At 35.2% G+C, this 8843-nt stretch overlaps 1 long non-coding RNA gene across 1 annotated transcript; it reads left to right on the top strand.

Moving 5' to 3' along the window:
• On the top strand, positions 1-1695 carry LOC131322260 (uncharacterized). Its single transcript, XR_009198791.1, has 2 exons — positions 1-471; positions 1417-1695. It is a non-coding gene; the product is annotated as an uncharacterized LOC131322260 (long non-coding RNA).
• Positions 1696-8843: the final 7148 nt, after the last annotated feature.

The raw sequence follows: 8843 nt of genomic DNA, 5'->3' as shown, positions 1-8843 counted from the left end.
CCATGCACAGAAAAAATCTTCCCCAGGGATGGAGCCAGAGGATCTAATGGGGGCTGTTGCCCTCCTTACAATTTTAAAAACCCTATTTTTATAAAGGAAATTTTTAATTGTGTATATTCGCCCCGCTACACAAAAATTCTGGCTCCGTCTCTGTCCTGTGCAATAACTTAGCTCACGAGACTTATTTAACGACCATGGATATCGGTGGGATGTATCGGTTGTCTATCTTATTCCTACCTATATATATGCATAACAATTGTAGCCAAAAAAAGGTTTAACTTCAGAAACCCACCAAGCTAGCTAGCTAGCTTATAATTAATTCGTCATCCCTTTTTCTCCAACCGAAGAAGAAGATGATGTTGAATCCTAAAGTGTCGTCTCTTGTTTCGTATGTGGTACTCCTCCTCCTCTTGCTTTCAATTCATTCTCTTCCGTCCTCGGTCGTCGTCGCACGGGACGTCTCTCCAGCCAGTAAGCATCCTACGTATATATGCCAATTGTACTCTAAATTAAGCTATCCTTTTACCAGTCTCTTCTTCTTATATGTATTGTTCTCTATTAATTTTAATAATTCTTCTCTGCATTTCGATTGATGGATTTCCTATAAAGATTAATTCCGGAACTTTTCCTAATTCTTAATTATAACCTGATACTTAGCTTGTCCCTCCCTAAATTAATAAATTTTCATCTTTTTCTCTGCCTTTGATCGCGGACGTCTGCGGGTGTAGTTCATAATAACAATATTACACAGTTAATTAGGAGAATATTTATCCTAAATAACATTTCTTGTTATCACTATATATATAAAAGGTCGATGCCCTTTATTCAAATTTCTTCTTGCAAAATTTCCCTTCTTTTTTTTTTCAGATCGGCGGAAAAGTAAAATTTCTTTTTCTTTTTTTTTTCCAAAATTTCTTACCAGAATGATGTGATGGAAAAGGATTACTTTAATGAGTTAAGCACCTAGTTCATCCATTACTTTACAATGTTTACATGGATGTTATTTTATGTTTTCCTAATTTAATTGAGGTGAAGAAATTACCACGAACTATATATTACATGCTCAGAATGGTGTGATCAAGAAGATTTTTTTTTCCTTTTTTGAACGGCGGAAGATTATAAAGATTTATTCTTTTTAACATTGTACTTAAAAGATTGTTCATATAAAAACTTTGGTTGATCCATACATCGTTAATCACATTACATGGCACCTTTGATTTTGAAAACAATTTTTTTTTCTTTAATTTCTTAAAAGAAGTTTGATCCGATCATTAGGCTGGCTACAAATATCTCCTAATATGGATTTTCGGGCATGCATACCATTTTCAGATGATTTTCACATATATTATATATATTTCCCCTTTCTAAAGATTTGATTTAATTGTAGTACACATGATGTTATAGTTGGAGTGACAGGGCACAGGTTAATTGCTGCTCGTGGAAGTACATCGAATCCGCTAGTCCCTCATGCAGTTTCGGATGCAGTTGGCATGCGCAAGAGAAGGCCGTCACCCTAAATTGAATTTGGGGTGATGCTATTTGATGAAATCCTCCATATGTATTGTTGCATATTTGTGCTTAGAAAGGCTACATATATGTAAAATATATATGTTGTCATTGGGCTTTATTTTGAGACGTTTCTTGATTAAAACAAAATAATTAAAGACTTTATCCGATTCTGTTGTGATCTTCAAATGTTAGTTCTTAAGATATATATATTATCATGATACCTTTACATTGTTTTTGTAAAGGTCAAAAATATTAATGACACGGAAGAATTTTTTAGTGCCATGACGTAAAAGACCATTATACCCTCGTCAAGCCTTTCACCCGTACTTGCAATCAATATCATTGCTTCCAATATCACTTCCAATTATGGTTGTACGCAGAGGTTCAATCCCAGATCCGTGCTCTCCTCTGGCCACTGGTTACATTTGACAGAAGGTGTGTGTGTGTGTGTGTGTGTGTGTGTGTGAGAGAGAGAGAGAGAGAGAGAGAGAGAGAGAGAGAGAGAGAGAGAGACTGAGAGAGAGATTAAATTTTGAAAAAATCAAACAGTTTACTCGGCAGAGTGACAATAATACCAAAACCCATATTGTTCTCAAGGACAAACCCTTGCCGAGAAGAATCGACCTTGCCACCTTGGGGTGGTTAACTACATCGAGGCAATTAGATCAACCATGCACTTCAACAACCCCTTGGGGTTGCCAAAAACTCATTGTTTTCAGTAATAGCTCTAGAAATTTGCTCGAGAGTGTTCAGAAATTACCTTCTCTTAACCGACAATATATTCACAATCTCATAACCTACGTTCTACAAAAAATTGTTAACTACTGATGCAACGCAGCCTCTTTCTACGAAACTATTTGCAAGAAGAGATCATGAACTTGCTTATGTTAAATATTCTCTCTTTGAAACACAAATATGATTAGAGAAAAACTCTCAATTTTATTAATTCAATAGCATTTTTCCTTGCCCTAAGGCTTACATCCTTATTTATAATAGTAGCATTACTGAAATACTAAAAAAGAAATAAAATATATAAAAATAAAATCAACCCTCGTGTGCTTCTTGACTAAGCATCCTAAATAATACGAATACTAGATCAAAACAAACTAGTAAACTTAATACTTTTAGCAAATCATGACTAAAATAAAAAATTGTTATTAAAATACTAAATTTAAAATAATAAAATAAAATTCTTAGATTTCTAGATTAATTAGAATATTGGCCTGCATCATTTTCTCCGACTTGAAGAAACTCGTCCTTGAGTTTATAAAGTTGAATTCGCCGAAACTTGTCCGCATCAAGTTTGTAATTCAAATTGATTTTTTCCAACTCAAACTGTAAACAAGAGTCTAAAAAGTGTGAAGAAATAATTTCCATCAAATAAACAAATCCACATTTCTCCCAGATCGAAACACACTGACTCTTGCATGTAGTAGTGTCTTCAATAAATTTGCAAAACGAATCAACAAATTCAGTTCGTAGCAACGCCAACATTGTAACAATTTTTTTGTAATATTTTTTTATTCTATCCTTTTGTAATTTTTTCCACCGATTCTTCGTCAAAAATTGGTGACTTACTGCAATCCACTACTGGATCTGAAATAATATTTAAAGTAGAAAGCCACCCAATGTTAGCCTCATCAACCTCTAGGATTTTTCTTGGTGCATGTCATACCTCCCTAGAACTTAGAAAAAGTTGATCTTTATACCAGATTTTCAAAGTCTCTGATCATGATTTGAAATCTTGACTGCCCTTGTCCTCCCCCTCAGTTGATGGTTACTAGCCGAAGGTTTGGTGATAAAAACGTCATCCGACACCCCCTCTTCCTTTGGACACCGAGGTTTTAACCAGATGACGGCGAGGTGAGTTCGCAACTTCTAAAGCCTCCATGCGTTGGACAAGACCACCAAGCATTGCTTTGATGTCGGCAAACCTTTCCCCCATTCGAGCATCTCGAGCAACCTCATCTCGCTTATAGACTTCATCAACGTAAGTTGTATGACCTCCTCTTCCACCTTGACCTCCAGCACGTTGATTAGCACCTAAGATTGTAAGATCGTGGTGCTAAAAGTTCCCTAGCTTGTGGCGTTTTTATTTATTATCGTTGTTTTTATGTGATTTTACTCGTAAGGTAGTTTGTTAAGTGTTTCAGGTAAAACGCCCTCAAAAGGCGTATTTTGATCATGAGCCTAATTCCCAAGAAAGTTCAAGCATCCGCGCCCGGTGGTACTTCTGCCAAGATGGCCCAAGAGCGAAGACATGAGGCGTTGGGCAAGCCGTTGAGCCGTCGGGTGCCAAGTTTTGGAGGCTGGCCTGAAGGTTGAAGATAAGCTCCCCGTATCGATACGCGTTTGCTTAGTGGGAAGGCGGCAAATGTTGTATCGATACAGCCTTAATCCGTATCGATACGGCCTTAATCCGTATCGATACGGGATCACTACAGGGAAATGGCCCTTTTTAACTTAGCAGCGTGGTATCGATACTTTGCTTAATTAGTATTGATACTCCGGGCTTTCGGCCAGATATTTGTTGCTTTTTGGACTTTTCATTTATGGAATAGTTGCTACTTATAGTATGTTTGTAGGATATTTGTTGGGAGAGAAGCTGAGTTATATAAATACCCTTCTCTTCCACTTTATCTAAAAATCTACTTTATGCTCTAGGTTAGTTTTCTTTCTAGTCTTTTCTCCATTGTCATCTTCAAGCTTTTCTAGTCTTTTTCTTCAAGAACTCTTCAAGATACTAGTTGTTTGTTAAATTCTCATGTATTAAAGTTGTAGCTAGTTTTTGGATCTTCGTGAATATCAAGTTTATTTTCGTTTTTATCGGTTAATCATGTTTTCACTACTTAGCATGGTTTCTAGTCTTTTCATTATGTGTGAGTAGTGTTTTAGGCTTGGCCATGGAGTGATTAACATCTCGTGACTTTCGTAAATCTTGTTTTTCTCAATCTTAGAACTTGAGGTTTGGTTTGTAAATGTGCGTGGTTCGCCTTTTATATAACAAAACTTGTCGATGTTAATCTCCGGTGATCATGTCCTCGCTCACATAGTTCATGACCTTGATATTTAGTTTGAATGCAAGTCTTGGCGTTGTTAACCTCCGGTGATCATGTGCTCGCTCACATAGTTCCGGGAGCGATGTCACACCTTGTGTTTAGCTTCTTATTCAAACTCTATATCAAATCCAACCATTTTCATAGCTAAATCTTCCGGTTGATAGCCTATGCAGTGCGATTCAACTGTATTTTCGTTGAGAATTGTTAGATAACTTAAGTTACTGGCGTTAGTAACTCCATTGCCTTGCCGCTTTTAATTCTTAGTTAAAACTCATTTCTAGTCTTTTCCATAAGAGTGTTTCTCCACCTTTCAAAGGAAAACTAAAAGTTGGCCGTCTAAACGCCGGAAACCCTTACATCTACAAATCCGAACAAGCTATATTCGAGCTCCTTATGGATCGACTCGGACTTCCTCGCTATACTATGCAAATCTTTAGTTGTAGTCCGGTTAATAAATAATTGAATTTGACGGCCGTTTGGTAAACTTCAACGACTACCGAATGGGACGATCACACGTCCTTTGACTATAGTCAGAATTGGAATGAGAGTTCTGAAGCCAACTGATGCATCGCAAACTCCTTTTACGAAACTATTTGCAAGAAGGTATCACGAATTTCGTTATATTAAAGATTCCCTCTTTGAAACACAAATACGAGTAGAGAAAAACTCTCAATTTTATTAATTCAATAACAACTCCCCTTTCTTTAAGGCTTACATCCTTATTTAAAATAGTAGCATTACAGAAATACTAAAACGAAAATAAAACATATGAAAATAAAATCAACCCTAATACTTCCTAAGTCCTGACTAAGCACTCTACGTATAGGAATGCTAGATCGAAACAAATCTTGACTAAAATACTTCTAGCAAATCTTGACTAAAATACAAAATTCCTACTAAAATACTAAATTTGAAATAATAAAATAAAATTCCTAGTACTACAAGAAATTTGGTCTTTGAAGACGAATGAAAATCATCACAGATTGCATGATTTTTCGTCACAAATAGTATGGGTGACGAAAAGTCAGTATGGGCAACGAAATATTTTTTGTCGACTAAAGGTTGTCGTCTATTCCCTCCTGCTGACGAAATCTGTTTTTTATCACCTATAGTACCTTTTGATGACAAAATAGTTTGTCACCAAAAATGAATAATACGCAACGAAATTTTTTGTCACAAAAGGCGTTTTCATATGAAAAAAAAAGTCTCATATGAAAATATATTTTGAACGTCATTCTGAAACTTTAACTACACCAAACACATTTTTCAGTATATATTTGAAATATCTAATGTATTTAATTCTTGTTCCACTAAGGCTTAAAAGTACTTTTAGGACTTCTTAGGCTTTTGTCCTTATTTAAATTTTTTTCTCGTTTGTTAGTTTTGCGTAAATTTTTTTGGACATTTTGATTCGTCTCGACGAGACGAATTAGAGAAGTAAAAAAAATTTTACTTTTACCCAAATATTTTGAATAAGGACCACTTTTAAGTAAAACAAAGTTGACTTTTTTTCACTTTTTTTACTTAAAAGTGGTCCTTGTTCAAAATATTTGGGTAAAAGTAAATTTTTTTTACTTTTCCGATTCGTCTCTTTGAGACGTATCAAAATGTCAAAAAAAATTGACACAAAGAGAACAAGTGCTAAAAAAAATTTGAATAAAGACAAAAAGTACTAAAATAAAAAGTTCTTAGCGGAAAAATTAGCAATTTTGATAAACATGAAAGTTACGGTGCTTTAGGATATTGTTCAAATCTCATTTGAATTATCTCAATCGGAGTTCTGAGCAAAGAATTATGCCCAAAATACATTTGGTGACAAAACGCAATTTATAAATTTCATCACCAAAGGTACTCATTTGGCAACAAAATACATTTTTCATTATTGAAAGCGTAAAAAGGAGACAAAAGTATTTTCGTCCTCAAAGTTAACCATTTGGTGATGAAATATTGTTTTTGTCACCAAATGGTTATCTTTGGCGTCGAAAAATAATTTCGTCTCTTTTTTTATGCTTTCAACAACAAAAAAATGTATGCCATCGTCAAATGGGTACCTTTGGTGATGAAAATATTTTTTCCGTCTCTAAATAGGAATAATTGGTAACGAATTTATTTTTTTGGTCACCAAATATACTAATTTCAGTGAAATTAGATTTTGTCGCCACTTTTTTGTCACCGAATATATTTTTTTTGTAGTGTTTCTAGATTAATTAGAATATTGACATGCATCATTCTCCCCAGCTTGAAGAGCATCAAGCTTGTAACTAGATAACATAGCTGAACATAACAAAATAAATTAGGCCCAATAAATTTTCGAACAAAATAAATACGTTTATTTTGCATACAGCTATGTATACAAAACGTTCTCTATGTTTTTGTAACCGTTGACCGAAAATCCTAGAGCCACTCGTGAATACACCACTTACCTGGGCCCATTAAAACTACACACCCAGAATCATTTATAACAAACTATGGTTACACAAGCAATTGCCTAGGTGAGTTGATATGTGAAATTACCCTCTTGCCCTCTTCCAAAACTATGGTTACACAAAACATATATGCTTGTGTCTTATTCTCTTTCCCTTTTATCTTGTACTAGCTTAGCCAAAAAAAAATAGAATCATTATCCGGGGAGGCGGCGAGACTTCAAATGATTGGCGTACCAAAGAAGGTGGAGTGCTTGGTGGCGCACAGTGGCGAACTCACCTAGGGGCACGTGGGGTCACATATCCCCGCCTCATCTCCCTTCTTTTTAATTTACAGTTTTTTATTTAGGTAAAAATTAGAGTTTTTTAGGGGAAAATTAGTGGAAAAACAAGAAATTCACACAGAATACTCGACGGGGAGAACTCGCTCGACGCTCGGTTTACTTCGTCGTTGTCGATCGCTCGTCTTGTGGTCATCGCCGATCACCTCACCATTTTCCTCATCTATTATCAATTAAATTTGGAGCTACATAAATCTTTTTTGATCAGCAAAAGTAACATTTTATTGAAAGAATTTTTTATTTGAGGCTAAATAAATTAGGACTTTTTATTCTTTCCTTTTATGGATTGTAGTATATATTTTGATTGTTTGAAAAAATTAGACCTTCATTTCTTTACTTGAATTTTACTCAATGATTGAAATTTACAATTCAATTTTTCATAGTTTGTGGCTTTGCGCTTAATTTTGATTTTTGCTTAAGGCTATTGGTACAATGTGCCCCCACGTAAGGCAAATTCTGGGTCCGCCAGTGGTGGCGCACCAAAGAAGGTGGAGTGCTTGACGCGCAGGCAAACAGACTTTAGATGCTTGGCGCACCAAAGAAGAAGGAGTGCTTGACGCGCAGGAGACCAGACTTTAGATGCTTGGCAAAAAAGATGGAGTGCTTGACGCACATGCGACCAGACTTTAAATACTTAGTGCACGAAAGAAGGTGGAGTGCTGGGCGCACCAAAGAATTAAGGTGGAGTACTACAAGAGGACTTGAATCTTAATTAGTTCCAAGGTGGAATTATGAGTTCTTTCTGTGCATTGAGACATCAAGGATTGAGTTAATAGTATTAATCTATGCTTCATTTCTCACTCTCAGTAGTAGTGTCTCCCAGTATGACGAATGGAAAAAGAAAGCTACGAGTAGGAAATGTATTAGTGGGGACTAGAAGAAATAAGAAAAACAGATTAGACAAAAGGAATGGACTATGAAGATAATATAAGATATACTCTCTTCGTTCTTAAATGAGAGTCTATTTTCACTTTTTCTATTATTTTTATCTTGTTTATATCTTTCAATTTATAATATTTTTTATAATTTTAAAGCTAATTGAAATCTATCAAACAAATATCCATATTGGATATTTTTAGCATTATGAATTGAAAGATGTAAACAATTTTTTGAAGTGTCCAGAATAGTAATATAGACTCTCATTTAGAAACTGGGGAATATATGATATGTGGAGAAACTTTTATGTACACCGGGGATACCAAGGGGGTTGGTATCTCCTCCGGTGCGTTTCACATTTTTCAGCCATTTTCCAATCACTTTTTAATGATCGGCTTTGTTCATTTTGTAGAGTTCGGCGAAAACTCGTTCATTCTAGAAATCGTGTTCATCGGATTTTATTTGATACATGATTGGCACACATGAAAATCACAAAAAAAAAATTCAAAATTGGGTTTCGATTCAGTGTGTTTTTGGACAAAAAAAAGAAAAAAGAAAGATACGGTGCTCTTTTGAGCTCATGAATCATAACGTACAGCCGTTTCTGACCTTCTAATTAACTTGGCTTCACCCCA

The sequence above is a fragment of the Rhododendron vialii genome, chromosome 4a, assembly GCF_030253575.1.
Source record: "Rhododendron vialii isolate Sample 1 chromosome 4a, ASM3025357v1".
NCBI lineage: Eukaryota > Viridiplantae > Streptophyta > Magnoliopsida > Ericales > Ericaceae > Rhododendron > Rhododendron vialii.
The sequence above is the reverse complement of the archived record's forward strand: the minus strand, read 5'-3'. Positions and strand labels throughout refer to the sequence as shown.